The sequence below is a fragment of the Falco peregrinus genome, chromosome 6 (assembly GCF_023634155.1).
Source record: "Falco peregrinus isolate bFalPer1 chromosome 6, bFalPer1.pri, whole genome shotgun sequence".
In the NCBI taxonomy this organism is placed as follows: Eukaryota; Metazoa; Chordata; class Aves; order Falconiformes; family Falconidae; genus Falco; species Falco peregrinus.
In genome coordinates, this window is record NC_073726.1 from 44,048,000 (window position 1) to 44,069,637 (window position 21,638).

General features: G+C 40.1%; 1 protein-coding gene across 20 annotated transcripts in view; it reads right to left on the reverse strand.

The window, feature by feature from the left end:
- Window positions 1-21,638, reverse strand: part of NRCAM (neuronal cell adhesion molecule) — a 166,010-nt gene that overhangs the window by 91,263 nt on the left and 53,109 nt on the right. The gene's annotated exons all lie outside the window — the stretch shown is intronic.

Here is a 21,638-nt window from a genome sequence, read left to right on the forward strand (position 1 = left end):
TCAGATCAGCTGCCCTGGCTGTGTCCCCTCCCAATTTCTTGTGCCTCTCCAGCCCTCTCACTGGCAGGGCCTGAGAAACTGAAGAGCCCTTGATTTAGTATAAACATCACCCAGCAACAACTAAAAATGTCAGCGTGCTGTCGACATTATTCTCACCAAATCCAAAACATGGCACTGCACCAGCTACTAAGAAGAAAATTAACTCTATGCCAGCTGAAACCAGAACACCACTGTACAAGAAGATCACGTTCGGGACCATCTAAAGAACCTGAAGGTCCACAAGTCCATGAGTCCTGATGAGACACATCCACGGACCCTGATGGTGGATGAAGTGGCTAAGGCACCATCCTTCAGATCTAAGAAGTTGTGGCAATGCAGTGAAGTCCCCACTGACTGGAAAATGGGAAACATAACCCCCATTTTTAAAAAGGGAAATAAGGAACACTCAGGAAACTACAAGCCAGTCAGTCTCACCTCTGTGTCCAGCAGGATTGTGGAACAGATCCTCCTGGAGACTACATTAAGGCGCAAGGAAAATGAGGTGATTGGTAACAGCCAACATGGCTTCACTAAGGGCAAATCGTGCCTGACAGGTTTGGTGGCCTTCTACAATGGGGTTACAGTGTTGGTGGATGAGGGAACAGTGACTGCTGTCACCTACCTGGACTTGTGCAAAGCAATCAAGACGCCATCCTTGTCTCTAAACTGGAGAAACATGGATTTCACATGGACAACTCAGTGGATAAGGGATTAGCTGGATGGTCACACTCAAAGAGTTGCGGTCAATGTCTTGACGTCCAAGTGGAGAACAGCAATGAGTGGCATTCCTCAGGGGTCAGTACTGGGACTAGCACTGTTAAACATCCTTGTTGACAACACAGACAGTGGGACTGAGTGCACCCTCAGCAAGTCTGCCAACGACACCAAGCTGTGTGGTGCAGTCAACACACTGGAAGGAAGGGATGCCATCCAGAGGGACCTTGACAGGGTTGAGAGGTGGGCCTGTGAGAAGCTCATGAAGTCCAACAAGGCCATGTGCAAGGTCCTGCACCTGGCTTGAGGCAATCGCAAGCACAAATACAGGCTGGGCAGGGAATGGATTGAGAGCAGCCCTGAGGACAAGGACTTGGGGGTGTTGGCAGATGAGAAGCTCAACATGACCCAGCCATGTGTGCTTGCAGCCCAGAAAGCCAACCATACCCTGGGCTGCATCAGAGGAAGCGTGACCATCAGGATGAGGGCGGTGATTCTCCCCCTCTGCTCCGCTCTTGCGAGACACCACCTGGAGTACTACATTCAGCTCTGGAGCACCCAACATAAGAAGGACATAAACCTGCCCCAGGGAGTCCCAAGGAGGGCCACGAAGATGATCAGGGGCTGTAACACCTCTCCTCTGAAGACAGGCTGAGAGAGCCGGGGTTGTTTAGCCTCGTTCTCTGGGGAAATCTTATAGCAGCCTTTCAGTACCCGAAGGGGGCCTACAAGAAAGCTGGAGAGAGACTTTTAACAAGGGCATGTAGGGATAGAACAAGGAGGAATGGCTTTGAGCAAAGAAGGGTAGGTTTAGATTTGATATTAGGAAGAAATTCTTCACTGTGAAGGTGGTGAGACACTGGAACAGGCTGCCCACAGAATCTGTGGATGCCCCATCCCTGGAAGTGTTCAAGGCCAGGCTGGATGGGGCTTTGAGCAACCTGGTCTAGTGGAAGGTGTCCCTGCCCATGGCAGGGGGGTTGGAACTAGATTATCTTTAAGGTCCCTTCCAACCCAAAACACTCTATGATTCTATAAATAAGTGAACAATCCTATAGCCCTCCCACCCTTAAAAATCCTACACTAAAATTTCTACATCACAGAAAAATTATTCTAGATGTAACAATCTGGCTAACAAGAACCCTAACTTCAACCGAGTTCTGCTTCGTTTACATTGTTTCACATACACAGAACTGCACTAACCTCAGTAGAGTTACTCCTGACACACATGGGGAGGAAGAGAACAGAAATGGATCTTCTGCCTTCATATGCTTACCTGTGACACATCTGTATCGCAATAGAACAGCAGCCCGTAAAGCCCATACTGACTCTTCTTTCACTGTCTCAGACACATTTCACAAGATGATAAATGCATTCATAAATTTCACTGCACATTTCCATTTAAAAAATGGCATTGACATTTCTTTTTTACTATCTTTATGATTCAAAACATGTCCTTGTAGTTCTTCCTAATGAATTGCAGCGTTGTTCCTAGTGTAGTCTGTTAGATATGTGAATTTTTAATTCTGAAGAGAAGCACTATGTTCTGCAAACTCCTTAAGTCATGTAAAAAGGAATGTCAAAACCTTACTGGATTTCCCTGACTGAGTTTTGTATCCACCAACCTTTTACAACGCTAATTTATTCAAATAAGATTTATTTGGTTTATCAAGAAAAACACAGTTCCAAAAAGTGTAGATTTGGTGGTTTGACCCTGTATGGACACCAGGTGCCCACCAAAGCCACTCTACCACTCTGTTCCTCACAGAGGAGAGAAAATATAACAAAAGGCTCCTGGGTTGACATAAGGACAGGGAGATCACTCAGCAATTACCATCACTTGGTAAAAAAAGACTTGGCTTGCAGAAATTAGTTTAATTTATTATTATCAGATCAGAAAAACACCTTCCCCCACCCCTCTCTTCTTCTAGGGCTTAACTTAATTCCCAGCTTCTCTACCTCCTTCCCCCAAGCAGTACAGGGGAACAGGGAATCAGGGTCACGTTTAGTTCATTATGTTGTTTCTACTGCTTCTCTCACCCTTCCCCTGCTCCAGTGTGGGGTCCCTCCCACATGAGACAGTCCTCCATGAACTTCTCCACCGTGAGACCTTCCCATGGACTAGAGTTCACACCTGCTCCAGCACGGGGTCCCCCCCACGGGGCGCAGCCCTTCAGGCACAGACGGCTTCAGCCTGGGTCCCCCGCGGGGTCACCAGCCCGGCCAGCAAACCTGCCCCAGCCCGGGCTCCTCTCCCCACGGGGACACAGGCCCTGCCAGGACCCTGCCCCAGCACGGGCTGCCCACGGGGTCACAGCCCCCTTCGGGCACCCCCTGCTGCGGCGGGGGGTCCCCAGGGGCTGCAGGTGGGGATCTGCCCCACCGTTACCCTCCATGGGCTGAGGGGCACAGCCTGCCTCACCAGGGGCTTCCCCAGGGGCTGCCGGGGAACCTCTGCTCCGGGCCTGGAGCCCCCCCTGCCCCTCCGCTTGCACCGGCCTGGGGGGCTGCAGGGATGCTCCGCTCACAGTCTGACTTCTCTTATCTGCTGGCGCAGATTTCCATCCCCCACCCCACCCCCCTTCTTAATATGCCGTCCCAGAGGTGCCGACACTGTCACTGATTAACTCAGCCTTGGCCAGCAGTGGGTCCATCTTGGAGCTGGCTGGCACTGGCTCCATCAGACATGGGAGAAACCTCTGGCAGCTTCTCGCAGAAGCCACCCCTGTAGCCCCCCTGCTACCAAAACCTTGCCACGCAAACCCACTACAGTAGGCAGCTACCACACAATGTACACAGTCTCCTGTAAAATAAGCCTAACATGGTACCATCCTTCACATATATTTACCAGGATGAACTTAAGTAGTGTAAATTCTGTATTTCAAGGCTTTTACTTCTAAAGATAGGAAACTTAGTTGTATACATGATTTATATAGCTAGATAATTTAAGTAATTATATAATTAGCAATATATATGTGTGTACATATATATACACACGAAAACAGTATTTAGTCTGTCCTGTGACAAATGGGAACTGTATTCCTCAAATTCATCAGAACCTGTTGCTTTGATGAAAATGCTCCTTTAAAAAAGCACCCTGACTGCAGTTCCTGCGCTCACTTGCATCTCAGATAACGTCTGGCACAACAGAGCTTTTCCATTTGCACACCAGTTTGCAAATGATACAGAAATAATTTGCAAATTATATAGAAGTCAAAGCAGCAATTAAAAAGGAAACTGAAAAGTCATACTTAAGGCATTTATGGAAAAGGGGTGCAGACACAGCCAGGTACTTGACAGAATATTTGTTAGGTTAATATAGTGCTCTAGAATATGACACAGAGCGAGAACTAACCCAAGATTCTCCATCAAAACTCATTGATCTATATCAGAATTTTAAAAGTATTTTTTGCTAAATAGTCAGTTAAACTGTGTGCCATGTTAAAGAAAAGCTCACAGGGGAACAAAGATTTGCAAGAGGTTCTGGCTACTAATTTAATTTCAACTGTCGGTATACTTTCAGGAAGAAAAAACCCCCAACTTTTAAAGCAATGTCAATAAAGTAAGATAAAGAGAAATACCACTTTTGACCTGAATACTGGGCAAGAAGCATCTCAGTATGTAGGTTATTGGAAAAAGGAGATTTTAAAAACACGTTTCATTCATCTATAGTAGTCTGATGTGACATTCTTTCAAAAAGAAATCAAATACTGGTTTTGAGCTCAAAGCTTCATAGCCTTTTCAGGCAGCATCCTGACCAAGCATCCTGACCTGACTTCTCCCTCCCCTCTCAGCATGATGCTGTCTTAAATGGATCTCATTCTTACCTGTGTGAGTGAGCACACACATACAAACTATCCTTTTTTCAAATCTGCAGGAATCCCTTATTTGTTTGGGGTTTCCGAGTGGAAAGATGTTTTCCAGTGGAAAGGCATTTAGCTCTGTTTAGCTACGTCACAACACACAGCAGTAGCTCAGTCTGTCAGGATCAAGAAGCTTTATCTGATGGCAATAAGGCACAAGAACTTTTGCAGGAAATTTCCTACTAAACTAGTTGTAGTTTTAAAGGTACTCAAAAATTCATAATTAATTTATACATTATCTTATTGATTACAGAAGGCAATGAAAAACAAAATAATTTTTCTTGTGGAAAGAAAGTATACTTTTCCAAAAGAGGTTGGGAAAAAAAAAATATCAGCTCCTCTGATAGTGAGAGTAGGTAGAGCCTTTCCTTTTGCCACTTGAACGAGATCCAAGTACTGCAGTAGGTAGACACAAAAGAATTTTCCACTGTTCCCAGGGAGCCTGCCCATCCTTTTTCCAGGCTGTCACGACTTGCTTTAAAGGAATTACAAAACAAGGCAGGGATAAAAGAATTTTGCGAACAATCCACAGATTCAATTTTTATTGTGTTTTGCCAAGCAAAATTTGTAATATATTCTGTCATTTTGCCACTAGATTAGGTCAGTAATTTATTTACAAAATGCTAGTATAAATCTTAACATGAGAAGGATATATCCTCTTTCCAAACAACTTCTCCCCTTCTAATTCATGGCTGCTTTGGTGGCATTTCAAAAGTAATGAATATACTGACAGATGACTGGATGACAGGTTTCAAAGAAATGTTTTTGCTTTCTGTGGCTAAACATTTGACAGTTTTCTTGCAGAAATGTGTTCCCTGAATAACACTTTATGGAAAATCAACAAAAAGGATTTATACTCCAAAGTTGTAAAAGCCAAAACCACATGAACTGTAATTATTTTAGAAACTAAGTGGCCATCAACATTTGTACATCCAGTCTTTGTTGTTTTGTTCTAGCACTGTACACTGTCATTATCTGTTCTTTCAGCAGTATTAAAAGGCTTTACAAACTGCTGATACTCAGTCATTTACTCTTCAGTGAAGCCAGAGAGCTTTACAACATTACCGGACCACGTCACATATCAAAAGACACTTAACTACTGCAAAAGAGGGCTCCTGATGCCAGATAGATGACATTATTGAGCTACTACAGTACTCACATCTGCTCATTTTTAGAAGACCCATGAGAGTTCATGAATCCCAAAACAAAACCAAAAGCCTCTGTGGAATAAACATGAGATTACATATTCTTCAGTGTGCATTACTAAACAGTATCTCTGCTTTATATTCCACAAATTCTATATAAAGTAATCATTTAATAAAAGCTTGAAAATGTTGATGCTCCATAGATGCTTTCCCAAAGGTAACAGGTTTTTTTATTTCACAAAGGACTTATAAGGGTTGCAAAAAAGGCTTAACTGGAGAATTTTCATACCACAGATTTTAGATTTCACCTTTTGCAATAGAGAGAATGCAATCCCTCATATCTAATCACCCGCTACATTTTACTATCCTAATACTAATCCCAGCTGAATGCAAAGTGATACTGGAAGCATTTTTTCCCCTCTGATGATAGTGCCCACATAGCTCAATCTAGTACTTTACTGATCATGTTATAGGGCCAGTGAGATTTTAGCTCAATTCTGTTCAAAACTGATGTTATTCTTCCTGCCTCTGCCTAGTAAGTTTAGGGCCAAAGCTTTTTAGTTCTCTATCCTTTGACTCATACATGCTAGACAAGGTTCCATGAATACACCTGAAAAAAACAGAGCCACTACCCCTAACTCTTCACCAAGTTACACTGGCTTCTAGTCCACCACTGTAAGTCTATGCCCAATTTAATTTCATCACTAGCATACTACGAGTTCTGTAAAATTACAGACAAATGTCCTCTTCCAGCTGGTATAATTAACAAAGGAATTAACAAGCTTGAAACAGGTAAAATATCAAATGACTAATTTACCTTGCTTACACAGGAAGGTGATACCCATCAGCAGAAACTAAGTCAGGCAGGCTGATAGACTGTAAGAACTTTTGCTGGCTTAGCTGTTTGAAGAACACCCATCTGTCTATGTTGAGACAGTTGAGAAGTTACAATGTTAGAAAGCAAATTACACTGACACAGGATGGTGTGCTTCTTCAGCCATTTCCTATTGTGAATGAGTGCTAAAGAATTACAGTATCATAAAAAGCAATGGCTTCGTAACTACTGTTTAGTCATAATGTCCAAATAAGGGCCAAGTGTATTTGCTGCATGAAATGTCACATACTATGCCACAGAAAACTTTTCATATCCTGTCATGGCCACCCCTCTTTCAAATGAACTGAGCTGAAAAAAACATAGATATCTTTGTATGGATCTTCCAACCAGTGTAGACCAGTATGGATGAAAAAAGCTTGACAAAAATCAACTAGAAAAGTAAAATAAATAACCTAAACCTAATTCCATCAGTTGTCATATACCACTATGAATGCGATCTCATCACAGATACCCAATGATAACAAATGATATCCTAACTTAGTAATGTCAACAGGAATTCTGCTGTTGAGTTCAACTAGAGACAATTGCATCCAAACATGTTGGTCAAATCAGGTAAGGTCATTATCTGGCTGAGTGCAAGTACCAAAGGAGCTACACACCCTGGTACAGAGTGAGTGCCTCCTGGAAACAAAACAGAGCTTACGCTGAACTAAGGTGCTTTAAATTCAGGAAAGAAATACAGCTTTCCTGAGGTCTGCAAGAAGAGAGCAGGGTGCAACAGAGCACCTGAAAGCAAAGGTGTTGCACAACCCACATCTTAGTTTCCACAGAGAGAAGCTACTGTGAGAGATAACATGTTGCAGGCAGTTATTGTACCAAACAGACAAGGAAGGTAACCGCCTGCCTAACAGAGATAAGCACTGACATCTGTCAAGGTACAAATGCACATCCCACATACTGCCCTTACAGTTTGTTTGTGTCCTAAGCCTGTGTTCTCTGTAACCTTTCGCTTATATGCTCGCTTCTCTGGGCAACATCTCTTCATCTTGAAGGTTCCCTGCAGCCCTGAGGCAAGATCTATAGTCTACAGCAGAGACCTCCACAGAGCAACAGGTGTTGGAGAAGAGCTGAAGCTTTGTAAGAAGAGGAGATGTTGTGCTGCAGCTGCAAGAATCAGGGTGCAGAAAACCTTGTTCTTGACTGGTTAGGTCATTCATTGCTGGATACTATGCAACTTGGGGATATTCAATAGGCTGGTGATGAACAACCCAGAATATCAAATACTGTACATGCAAGCCACAAGATTCTACTTCAACACCTCGGGCCAAAACCAGAAACAACAGCATCAGACTTCTCAGCACTGAACACCATAAGGACATAAGCACCTAGCTCCAGAGAAGAATTCACATTGTTGGTTTGGGCATCTAAGTTCCCTATTACATTGAACACAAAAGAGACAGATGTTTGTGTACAGTATTCACAACAACTAGCAATCTCAGTGAGGCAATGCCTACCACGGCCAACAGAAACTACTGAAAAAAATTAAATTCTTTCTCCTGAGAGTTCAAAGTACTGTTACATGAGCATGAAACCAGAAAACAGAGCTGAAAACCTGTTGTGCAGTCATGAGACCATACCATGACTCTGAGCATGGAAGAAGGATGCAGCAACGCTTTGCGCAGTACTGTGGTAATGCAACTATGGAATACAAGGAAACCTGTATACTAGGCTTTTTCCAGTTCAGGTCTAAGCTAGCAAAAGGCCATAGTCACGAGACTCTCGGGAGTTTATGTTACTCCTGAAGGTGGGCCACTGTACAGTCAAGAAAACCCAAGTAACTGCTTCTATGGAATACATAAAGCAAAGAAGCAATAGCAGTATGCTATCTTCCAAAATCTAGGTATATTCTTGTGTAAGACTGCCCTCTAATAGGAACCCAATAGTCTGATATGCTAGCTGCTGTTTTGTGGAAGCTATTTCTGATCCTGAAGAGTACTTAGTCCCACTTGGTTAAGAGTAGACACTGCTACAGCGCGTTTGTGTGAAGAATAAAACTAAGTATCCTGCTTGGAGCTTTAAGTAAAACAGTTACATCAACAAAAAATACCTTTATTCAGTTTCATACTGCACAATAAACATTCAGAGGTTTAAGGAAGCGTTTTTGTGATTCTTCCCTTTTCAAGCACTGGAGTAAAGCTCTTCATATCAAAATGCAATCACTTAAATCCTCTCCAACTTCACCATTCCTCCCAGTTCCTCCAAAGATATGGCTCTAAATTAATAAACAGATCTCATTACAGTTTCAAAATGCATTATCTAAATGTTGCAGTAATGCTGGGAAGGCACAAGGATGCTGATGACTTTCAGTATAATACATTTGTTTGTGGTAAGCCTTTAATGTGATTGTTTCAATAGAATATATGGGCCAAACACCCTTCCCAGTTTTACCTCCTACTTCTCAATACTGCATACAGGTTATCCACACGATTTTTAACAGCAGCAGTATGGTGAATGAAGCTCTCAAAATCCTTTTCCTAACTTACTTCTGGGATACCAGTGAACAAGAGTTGAACACCTCAAAAGGACGACAACTCTGATTTTTAAAAGAACAGGTGTGGATCCAGTTTCCTTCTAGTTTAGGCATGAGTTACTAACCACTTTTCTGCATTGGTGCCAAAAAGTGAGCCAAACAAAATGCCCCATCAGCTCTTCCAAACTTGTGTTAACTTTCAAATGACTAAACAAAGCATACTTCTGTAGTGAACAAATTGATTTTCCAAAAGCTTCAGCTTAAAAAGCTTACTTATAAACTAAGTTAAAAACTGATAGCAGCATACACGTGAAGACACTGAGAATCACAACTGTATTTCACACCAGATACTGTTTTGTGGGAACTGTGTAAGGAAAGAAACAAGATTCAACTGTAAACACAGAAAAATAACTTTTTCGTGGTTCCCATTAAATTCTACAACCACCTTTATCATCTGCAGGCTTCAGGAATATTCTGTGTCTTTCCAGTGTTTATATCAACTAATTGAATTCATGAACATTTCATTAACCAAAGGTCCAAAGTGCTGCATCTAAGATGCTTATATTTTTCCACATTCCCAAAGGCCTGAAAAGAACAAAATACTGTCTTTACTCTTTCAACAGCAAACACTACACTAGCTGAATCAATGAGACACGGAGAAGTACAGTGAAAAAACGTTTAAATATACTGTAAGCAACTTGATCCATTTACTTTACATGAACTGAAGTCACCTGATTCTCAAGGGCTCTGCAAACAGTCCAAGGCAACTAATACCATCTTCTAAGTATGTGACTTATCTGGAAGAACTTTTTCTGTATGCTATTTCACAGCACCATTCAAGATACAGCTCTATCTTACGAGTTTTACAACTGCTTAAAATTCATTAACAGGTGGAAGCATGCTATTCTTCTGCAGTCTGCTGTTCTAGATGTGAAGGAGCTTCGATACCTTCGAAAGGAGTGTGGCCTGAGAGCTACCACTTCACACAGAGGTCTGCAGAAACTTGTCTGAACAATCTTAAAACTAGTAGGAAGATACGACAGTCGGTGGTAGGTTATTCTAAAAATACCTACAGGGTTTAAATCCTCCTTGCAACATTCTTCTCTTCTCTGTCTGGAAAACTGCCATTCCTGCCAGCCAAACATCCATTTTCCTTTGAAGTACTTCCTGAGAATTTAATTGCCCAGTAAATTGCCAACAAAACTTTCAAGCTGTAGACCAGCCCTGAAAGACTCCAGAGGGAACAGCCTGTAATACTTAATTCATCTTGTCCACAGTCAGTGACGAGGACAGCGTTCCTCCACAGGCCTCCAGACATAAAAATCAATTTTTGACTGGACGAAATTCACGGAGCTCAATACAGCCATATACAGAAGGTAGAAGTTCTCGCCAAACAAAATCTGAAGTTCCATTGGAGCAACACTTTTGAGAACTGGGATAGTTATTCAGCTAATTATTGGATCTTGCTACATAAGCACTACAACTTAAATTTGAAAATGTTTCATATTTGAAAATGTGTTTCTTAGACAATTTAAACTTCTACAGTTACTTAGCCTCTCTTACACAGAACTTCCATTCTTGGCAGGTCCTCCAAATTGACTAAGTACCATATATTTCAAGTTGGCAAGGTTCAAATGATGACAACTTGAAGAAATACAGTGGAGAGGAGCATCAAGTTACTGAAATATTTTCTTAGTAACTGAAACAATTTTAGATTCTCAGTTTCAAACCTACTCAAAATAAATAATTTTCCATAATAAAACAAAAGGACTCAAAATTCCAGCAAGACAGGAAATACTAAAATTACAACAGAGTAATTGCTCTTTAAAGAAAATGCCTGATAACTGCAGTAAACACCCTGAAAGTGCTGACATAATTTCAAAATACTGTAAGCTATGTACCTCATGCAGTTCTTGAAACTCTATATTATCTGTCAGGAAGATGTAAATTGAGGTAACACTGAATTGCAGTGATGCCTAGCACGGTATGAATAACCTATTTAGTTTTTGTTTTTTGGAAGCAACTGTTTTATATTCAAAAAATGTTTACAAAGAATACGGTTCCTTAATCAGTCACGACACATTTTATTAAAATATTTTAGTGATCACTTTTAAATTTGTCACTTCAGAAAAATCAAGATTTCTAAACATTAGATACTCAGGCCTGTTAAGGGTGTTGGAATGTATTGTCACAAAGGGCTAACCTTAACTTTATTACTTCATTTTTAAAGATAAGCTTTTTCCATACAAATTCATACTAAAGGTATTAATTCCATAGCCCTACTATTATTTATTTTATTTCATTTCAGGATCTTCATACAATTTATTTTCTACTGCTTTTCCCACTTCACTGAGAAGCTTCTCCCATTAAATGCATTGTAACCTTTTCATCTACTTGAGCATGTCCTAGTAACACAGCAGCTATAAAAGCACATTAAAAAATAGAGAAGCAGATGAGCAGCACACGTTGGAAGACTTGTAAAGAGGGTAAATTATTTAGGAGAAACAATAGAAACCAAAAATGTTTTGGAAGCTCCAATCTTTCTAGCTCTATATTCCCCAGATCTTTGTATTTTTATTCTTCCATCATTTCTGTCCTGTTCCAGCTGGCATAGAGTTAATTTTCTTCTTACTAGCTGGTGCAGTGCCGTGTTTTGGATTTGGTGTGAGAACAATGTTGATGGCACACTGATGTTTCCAGTTGTTGCTGGGTGGTGTTTGTACTAGGGCAAGGACTTTTCAGTTTCTCAGGCCCTGCCAGCCAGAGGGCTGGAGGGGCACAAGAAACTGGGAGGGGACACAGCCAGGGCAGCTGACCCGAACTGGCCAAAGGGATATTCCATACCATATGACAGCATGCTCGGTATATAAACTGGGGGGGGAGGGGGGTGGGGGGTGGAAGGGGAGAGTTAGCAATGGTGGGCTGATCATTGCTTGGGGACTAGCTGGGCAGTTGTGCTTGGGTGGTGAGCAATTGTATTGTGCATCATTTGTTTTCTTTCCTCCCTTTACCTTTGGATGTCTTTGCTCTTGTCTTCTCATTATAACTGTTATTGTTATTATTATTCTTTCTTTTGTATTTTCTTCCAATTATTAAATTGTTCTTATCTCAACCCTCAAGTTTTACATTTCTTTCAGATTCTCCTCCCCACCCCTCTGGGTGAGGGGGGAGTGAGTGAGCAGCTGTGTGGTGCTTAATTACCAGCTGGGGTTAAACCATGACAATTTTTTAAAATACTGTAATATATGTACACTTGCAGGATAAAGGAGGAGAAGAGAGATCAAGAAGGGGTCTCCTAAGTCACAGCCTGGAAAAAGTATCACTTACATTAAAAATTTTGACACTATTGAAAACTGCATTTAAAAAAAAAAAAGTACTGGATTCAATTGTATTTTATTTTAAAGTTCAATTTTTTACCAAATTCTCACTTATTCTTCCACCCAGAAGAAGAATGCAACAGTTACACAACCTGATGGCCCATTAGAACACATCCAGTTTTAATCCTAGGGTTCTGTACAGTGTCTACTTGGGTTTCTGTGAGTAAAACTAAGCAATACAACTTAAGTTTGGAAGTGATGTTTTTTAATTGTCCTCCAAAAAGTGTTAATTTAAAGAATCGGTTCTCTCATTTTGTATCCAAACCATGTAAGATTCCTAAAGAACTAAGAATGAGTATTTAATTTTAAAAAGACATTTGAGAGACTGTACAATGAAAGAGAGAAAGGAATTTTCACTTACTAGTGAAAAGTGAAATTAAAATCTGGAAATAGAAAAATCAGCTTTCTACCAGAAGGAGCAACCAAGGAAAGGGTCAGATTACTGGTCATAGGACACAAATAAGAAACTGTCTGAACAGTTCCTATTACCTGCCTGCAGCAAAAAGCTGAACATTATTTTTCTGTCCAGTCTTCCACCCACAGACAGTATGTGCGTTACTGGGACTAAATTTCTCATTTTGTTTTGCAAATCATATTTTAGAAAGCAGACTAAGTTATGAGAACCCTAGTGAAGTTAAACTGTTATGTTAAAATTTGATCTGACCTTGCAGATGCACATGTGATACAGTCAGCAGAGAACAAGTTAGGGTACACCAATAGTTCTCCCTCTGATCACAAAAAGGAAGAAGAGATGCTAAAAAGCTGCTTCTCCTCTGTCCCTGCTGAGCCTCTTAATTGCAAACAGGCAAAATCCCTTACTGAAGGAGGAAAGAACTACATGGACAACTGTCCTGAGATCAGGCACCAGCCCCATCCTCCTAAGACAAGGGTAGGCAAGGAATTAGTTCTGGGTGATGTACCGACACCATCATGTTGGGACCAGTGCAGGGCATGACGAATAAATACAGCTTCCACCCTGTTACTCTTAACACTTCTTTTAGTTTCAGAAGGTTATCTTCAGGTTACGCAGGAGCAACTGAGGTTCAAAAACCATAAGCTATTCAGACCCTAGTGAATGGACTGGTATTTTTTCCTGGAGATAGCACAACAAAATACTGTTCCAGATTTAAAGACTGCAGCAAAATCATGATTAAAGTCCATTCAATGGAGCAATTACTATTCTTTTCAGCAGTAAATGACCTTCTATACATTCTGTGCCTTCCCCTGGTGTTACTAGATGCTTCTGATATAGGGAAACTAACTGACATGGATCTTTTTGGGGAGAAAAAGAGAAGGGGGAAGTTAGTTACAACCCACTACTTGCCTTTATTCTTTCTATCTTAAGCACAGATCTAGATCTGTTAGCCCATTACATACCCAGCTTCTCAGAAATTACATTCCAGATATCTCTTTGTGTACTACCAATCTGTAACACTGATAACATGAAAATCTTGTTTCAGAGATGAACGTGTAGCTCAATCAATAATGCACAAATGACTCTGCTGCCTTAAGCTTTTAGAATACAATTTCCTTGAAATAAATAGTACAAATTTAAAAAGAAGTGTTACACTGTATCAGTCACTTAAATATTCATATGCATTTAGACATAATACACTCCTGTTGCAAAACACTAGAAGAGGAGTCAGATAATTAAGGGTTATCCACCCTCTTCCACAAAAGGACATGGGCCTTCAACAAAGGCTGAGGCCCTCCAGATATTAAAATGCGCCACACTTCATCCCTTTAATTACATCCATTACATTTTATTGATGCATAAATCTGTCTACGTCATCCAGTAGTATTATGTATGTTCATTACATTTGCTAACTCTTCTATAAATTTATAATAAACCCAAGAAACTGCGTATTTTTTCTTTTATTATAGACTAATAAAAAAAACCAAATGACTTAAACAATTTGTGTCTCTCCATGTTGAGCTGTTATCCTTTGTCCTTTATATCCTGCTGTAATCCATACCAGTGGTCTTTTCCTAACCGATTTTGTAAGCTCATCTTTTGTGTCATACAGTATCACAAGTTTTTCTGAAATCTTGATTATGTCCTTTGTTTCAGCTTCTTTCTTTATTACTACACACTCCTGAAGATGTGGGCACGAGCTTACACGCTGGCAAACCATTCCATAAAAAACCTCAGCATTTCCAAGCCTTCCATATGACATACCCAAGGAAAAAAACCCATGTATTCTGGGATTTTATTACAAAAGGTACAATGCAGCAGTTATATTAAGTACTATGTTTCTTTGCCTGTTTCTCATATAAACTTGTGCCATAAAATATATAGTAAAATCAGACTTTAAACAAGTAACTATATAAAATAGTAAGATATTGTTGGGAAGCATTAAAGTATTGAGTCAGGGAGATGCTAAGGCTTTTGTACATTCCCAATACGATCCCTAAAGTCACAGTGGAATAGAGGTTGCAGAAAACATGCAGCCAGACTTCTTCATGGTGCACTACAAAAAACCCAAGAAGTAATAGTCACAAGTTACAGCAAGGAAAAGTTCAATCAGGCTTAAATAAAAACATCTCTAAGGACAGCAGTTAAGGACATACTAAGTTGCCTGAGGAGGCTGTATAATCTCTGCCCATGAAGATTTCTAAAACTGAACGGGACAAAGTCCTGAATAATCTGCTTTGACTCAAAAGTTTGCCTTGCTTTGAACAGGAGGCTGGACTGGATGACATCCAGGCCCACCAGAAGACCTCAAAAACTAAATTATTTTATTATTCTACTCACTGCATAATTTGAAGCGTTTTTAAAGATCAAATGATATATATTTGCCATACAGAGTAGCTGCAATAAGTAAAAGCATGTGTATTAAGTTTCACTTAAACTTCCACTGAGGCATCACTGTTTTATGGGGGGAAAGGTTGTTAACAAAGCTATATAAACCTCACTGTCTTCCAAACTTCAGAAGGCCTTAAGTCACAACTACAAGTTATATGCACTCACATAAACAAAAAAACTTCAGTTGGAGCTTAAAAATTTTGTTTAATATTGGTCAACTTAAGCACTTGCTTTATTCTGTCAGATCTGTAATAACAGTTTATGGCAACTTTACCGTTTCACTACCTCTCCCCTATTCGCCCCTCCGTGCTTCTTTATAAAACAAAGATATGCACAAGCCGGTGATAATGTATTAACTGAGAGAAAACTAGATGGGACGTAGTAGTTGTTCTGTAATTAAAGCAGGATCAGCTACAGGAAGTACTGTCAACCACTGAGAAACTTTCAACTGAAAAAAGAAAACAGCATTTTTGTTAGAGTGCCTCATCTTGGCTTTTGGCTCTTTTTCTATCTAGTAACATAACAGAAGATGTTTGATGGTACCAGTTTAGAATTATGGAACTGACTTCACCAATATTTAAAATGGTTTAAATTGCTCCTCTTACTGATCCAGAAAAAGAGTGCTTCCCAAGTTTCAAATAAGTTTTGAGTGGTGAACTGTTGCCAAGCTCGGGAAGGCTTTCTTACTACTGGACCGAGCCCAAGTATTCCAGAGAAACATCTGGTATGTGGTTTTCTTTCCCAGTGCGTACGCTCAACAGTGTATTTTTAAATAAAACACTTGAACTGCAAGCACTCAAAGCTAGCTTTGAAAGACAGAAAAGGTGCAGTCACAGATCTCTGAAAATCAAAGCTTTGAGATCATTTGGGTATACTGAGCTCACTCAGGCACAAACAAATTGAAACCCAGGAGGTTCCCTCTGAATGTCAGGAAATACTTTTTTACTGTGAGGGTGACTGAGCACTGTCACAAGTTGCCCAGGGAGGTTGTGGAGTCTCCACCCCTGAAGATACCCAAAAGCAGTCTGGACATGGTCCTGGGCAACTGGCTGTAGCTAGCTCTGTCTGAGCAGGGAGACTGGACCAGATGATCACCAGAGGCCCCTTCCAATCTCAATCATTCTGCGATCCTGTAACCATGTATTTTGTTACAAGAGTCAAAACATTTGGAAATAAACACAACTAGCTATTAATAATAAAAAGCTACTTTAATGGTGCATAGAAAAACTTAATTCTGATAAAAAAAATCCTATCTGGTAACAGCAAAGTGTGTTAACTTGATTTTCAAAGATTTTTACTGAGAGTTTTAGCTTTTTTCAATAGTTTCACTATCAAGAAACAACAGTAACAAAATATTCCTCCTAAAGCTGCCCACTTTATACTAGCAACAGTACATTTTAAAAAGGACAACAATAGTGAGAATGGGTGCAACAACATTTCTAAAGGAGTAATGATAATTCTAACTTGATAAAGAAAACTGGAAAAAAAGAGCTGAAAGCAGCAGTGAAATTCATAGCAGTGAAATTCATAGGTTGAAGCTCCACACACAAATGTTTCTGCAGCAGCTCACTGACCTCCTATTCCCCCTCATTTCTACTTACTACCGCCTTCTCTGCTCCTTACTAGCACTTACGCACCAATTATTTTTCGTACCCGCACACATTTCATTAGACATATAGGTAGGCAGATGAGGCAATCTTAATTCTTTTTTAATTTACCTATCAAAAATTGAGTTCCTTTTTAACTGGACCAATTCTAATAGGTTAAACAAGTCTGCTGTTAATTTGACTGTGATAACCAAGCACCTAAAATGAGGTGGAATAAATCTGTGTCTTAATATTTGTGGTTGCTGCCTTGTATGTTTCACAGTCAGTTGGGATATTAGTGAAAGCATAAGCAGCAAGGAAGAAAAATACGGTGCTCAAATATATTCCCAAGATCTTTCACCATTGCTTTTCTCGCAGGAAGCTGAAAGCTCAGAAAGCTTTCAAAGACACAGAAAAAATCAGAGCAAAAACTGGTTTAATGTTTCTTTTCCTTTCTTTACCTCCCCTCCCATTTTAGCATGATGTTAAAAAAAAGTTATAAAATGTTTATATGGTAACTGTGGTTGTATTCATGATTACCGCAGGAACTGACTCAAATTTGCAATAATATATGTAGGATAAAATAATACTCCTAAGTCATCACCAAAAGTTCTTCTGAGAAGACTATACATCAGTAACTGAGCAACTGAGGATTTTATGTTTTCTTTACACACTGTCCTTTTTTACTATACTGAAAAAAACACATTGCAAGAGAGCTAAAAAAATAACATCTGAAGAAAGAGGTCCATTTAATTTAACCAATTTACATATGAGTAAATCAAAGATTTTAAAGTGAGAAGAAAAGCTGGGAAAACCTAACATTTTATACGAACACTACAATTACCCTAGAAACCATACACTTAACTCCATCTGGGCAGGTTTTAATGCAACTACAGTGGCTGTGATTCCTAAATAAGTTACAACTACTTCTGTTTAACTAACTGTTTAGCTGTAAATGAATGTATGGAACACATCAGTTAATTATCACTAAATAAAAGTTTTGGCAGGTATTTTTAGCATAAATGAATTCATGTTTTTCCACAGATTAATCCAGCAGTGTTTCCTTTCTACAGCATTCCATTTTTCAATCCATTAAAAATGTCTCTGATGTCTAGAGGAAATTTCTGTCACTTAAAAATACTTACATTCTTGAGTAAGAAATCCTTTTCATCCTCTCTTTGCTGATGTTAAGAAACATTATCTTACTGAAAATATGCTTGTCAATTCCAGATGATTTCTCCTATCAAGTTTCCTAAATTAAACTAGTTGATATGCCAGTTGTTAGAATTAGGACATTTTTCACAATGAAAGTTTTACAAGGAATAATGTAAATTTGAAAAATTGTACTTCTGTTGTTATTACAAAGAATTCCTCTGATTCCTACCAATTTAAAGTTTCCTTTCTTCCATTTATTATCTCATAGCAAACAGCTGTAAGACATTGCGTCAAACCTTTTTTTGTCTTCATTTTTCATCTCTGTCAGCAGGTCTTTTTATTAGTAAAGACAGCAAGGTAGGAACATAAACAGTTGCTATATAAACAATGTCGACAACAGCTATGTCACTGACTTCATACCACTTCGAATGCTTTCAAACTTTACAATGTTTAAATGACTACTCTTCACACTTAAGTGTACACCATTAAAAAAGCACTATTTTAGAAATGCACATTCAAGTCAGCCAAAGCAAAAGTGACAATATTGTTTTAAACAAACCTTGAACTGGGGAGGACACTGATTTCCTGGAGCAACCCTGCCAGCAGCACCTGCTAGTGCTGAGAAGCTCTGAGCGAAACAGACCAGCTAATGGCTGCCTCAGTGGGCGACAGGAGAGCCACAGATGTTGTTTATCTTGACTTTTGCAAGGCTTTTGACACATTTTTTCCCATAAAATCCCCCATAGACAAAATGATGAAGTACAGACTACACAAGTGCACAGTAAGATGGGCTGAAATCTGGCTGAATGGCTGGGCTCAAAGCGTTGTGATAAGCATGAAGTCCGTCTGAAGGAAAATCACTGCTGTTGCACTCCTGGGATCAATACTGGAGCCAGTACCATTTAACCATTTTAATAATGACCTGGACAATGGGACAGAGTGGACTCTCAGCAAGTTTGCTGATGGCACAAATTGAGAGGAGTGGCTGGTAACACCAACTGGTTGCTGGCATTCAGAGGTACGTTGAAAAGCTGAGTAATAAACCAAGAGGAATCTCATGAAGTTCAACAAAAGGAATTAAAAAGTCTTGCACCTAGGGAAGCATAACCCCAGGCATCAGTACCGGATGGGGGATGGATGACCAGCTGGAAAGCAGCTCTGCAGAAAAGTACCTGGAGGTCCTGCTGGGCTCCAAGCAGACCATGAGCCAGCAGTGTACCCTTGCAGCAAGGAAGGACAACAGCATCTTGGGCTGCATTAGAAAAAATGTTACCAGCAGGTCAAGGGAGATGATCCTTCCCCCCTACTCCACACTGGCGAGATGCATCTGGAGTGCTGGGTCCACTCATGGGCTCCCCATTACAAGCAAAACATAAGCATCCTGCAACGAGTCCAGTGAAGGACTGCAAAGATGATTAAGGGATTAGAGCATCTGATGTATGTGGTGAGAGCAAAAGAGCTGGGACTCTAGCCTGGAGAAGAGAAGGTTCAGGGAGATCTTACCGATGTGTAGAAACACCTGAGGGGGCAGAGGTAAACAACACTTTTCGGTGGTGCCCAGCAACAGGACAAGAGGCAATGGGCACAAATTAAAACAGATGAAATTCCAACTGAACAAAAGAAAGCACTTTTCTACTGTAAGGGTGGTCAAGCATATGAACCAGTTGTCCAAACAGCAAGTTTCTCTAGTTGATCCTGCTTTCAGCAGGAGGGATATTGCACTAGACCATCTCCAGACACCCTTTCCAGCCCCAGGTATTCTATGGTTCTTTGTGGAAGGGACAAAAGAAGAGCAACTACATCTGAGTAATATGGACCATGGAATTAATGTCAGTTGCTTTCTCTGCACAGACCAAGCCTTCAACAAAACAGTTCCCTTGCACTTCAAGTGTCTACATCTGACTGCATTTTATAAAGGCAAGTTGTTTGTTAGACTTGGGAAAAGCTTCATTGTGCAGAAACAACAAAACAAGTTCTTTCTCTCTCCCATGCATTTCCTGATGTCCAAGCCTGTAAGTCTAACCTGTATGAGAACTACCTAACACAAAGAGTAAGATGACGTATTTGTTTTCACTAGCCAAATAAACCACTTTTTCTTTTCTATTACAACGTCCATTAGTATCAGCAAACTTCCAGCACTTCAATCAATTTCTTTGCCTCCCCTCCAGTCAGTATTCAAGTGGTAAAGCTAGTTTAACCAAAACAGGCTAATGAGAAATCACCCTTCTCCTTTTGTAATGCCTACTCTCTCACATCAAAGTATTGACAGTTTTGTTTTACAACTGTAGGAAAAATGAGAGAAACCAAGAGAACATCACAGAGCAAAGCTAGAACGTCTCATTCATAAGGAGCAGGCACCTGTGTGCTGACCCAATTAGACATTCAAACACTTGTCACTTTGGAGCTGGCTGGTTGTCACTCATCCAAGTAGCCCCAGGGGACCTATTGTATGGTGGCATTCCCTGACAGGAGAACTGGAACCATGGAGGCAATGAGGGCATAGCGATAGGGTGCCAGGATCCTGGTGAGTGAGAGCAGCCAGTAGCAAAGCCAAAGAACCTCAGAGCTTCCTTAACTTGGTTACCATCCAAAAAGCCTTTCAGAGTCTTCAATGGTTATCTTTTTTTCAGAGCAGTCTAGTTTAAAAACCTTACAGTAACAGTCCTCTTTATCCAAAGCTACATTTAACTCTTGAGTGACTAACACAAGAACCATTTCAGAAGGGACCCCTGAAAGATATATAAAAAAACAACAACAAAAACACCACCAAAAAACTCTTCGTTGCAGGGAGAGGATGCATTAAACGTTACTTAAAGTAACACCAGGGGCATATAACTCAGAACTCAAAGTGTTTCGGTGCCCTTCTCCCCCTTCTCTGTTTTAAACATATTATTGATGCTTTCAGAGGCTCTGTCTGCTCAAACACATAAACCAGGGATAAAACACTGTGCAGCCATCCATGCCTATGCATTATAGATAGAAATGGTCTGTTCTAGTAGACTCTATACAATACTGTATTCAGGATCCTCAAATCAGATTTTTCATTCACAAAAATCAGATAATAAAACACAGATGACTATTCAGCAGCTACTACTGACTTCAAGTAAGGCTATCTCTGTTCTTACACTGAAAGGTTTATGCTATTCAAACACAAGAGCAGGGATAGGGGTTGGAAGGGAATTGAAAAAAGAAAAATCAAAGCTTACTTCAAAACTTCCAAAACAGGCCTAGAAGAAAAAACTTCTGGGGTTTGGTACAAAAATACCTCAAGTTTCCTCTAAGTCCATTTTTCCAGACTCACTTTTTTACTAGTTGACTTGTCGCAACACCTGGTCTCTCCAGCAACCAACAGCAGAGATGATTAAGCCTGCCTTCAATTACATGAAGCTATGAAATACTTTTAGCTGCTTTTCTAGTTAATACTTGATATGAGCCCTTCAGTTAAAAGCTGAGCTGACAATTTAAAAAATTGTATTAATCACAAACTGTTAATTCCAACAAACAGAAATGGAGGTAAATGCACAACATGTTATATGACTACCCTGATCGCACTTAACAGAAACTGAATGGAAAGATAGAAACTTAACA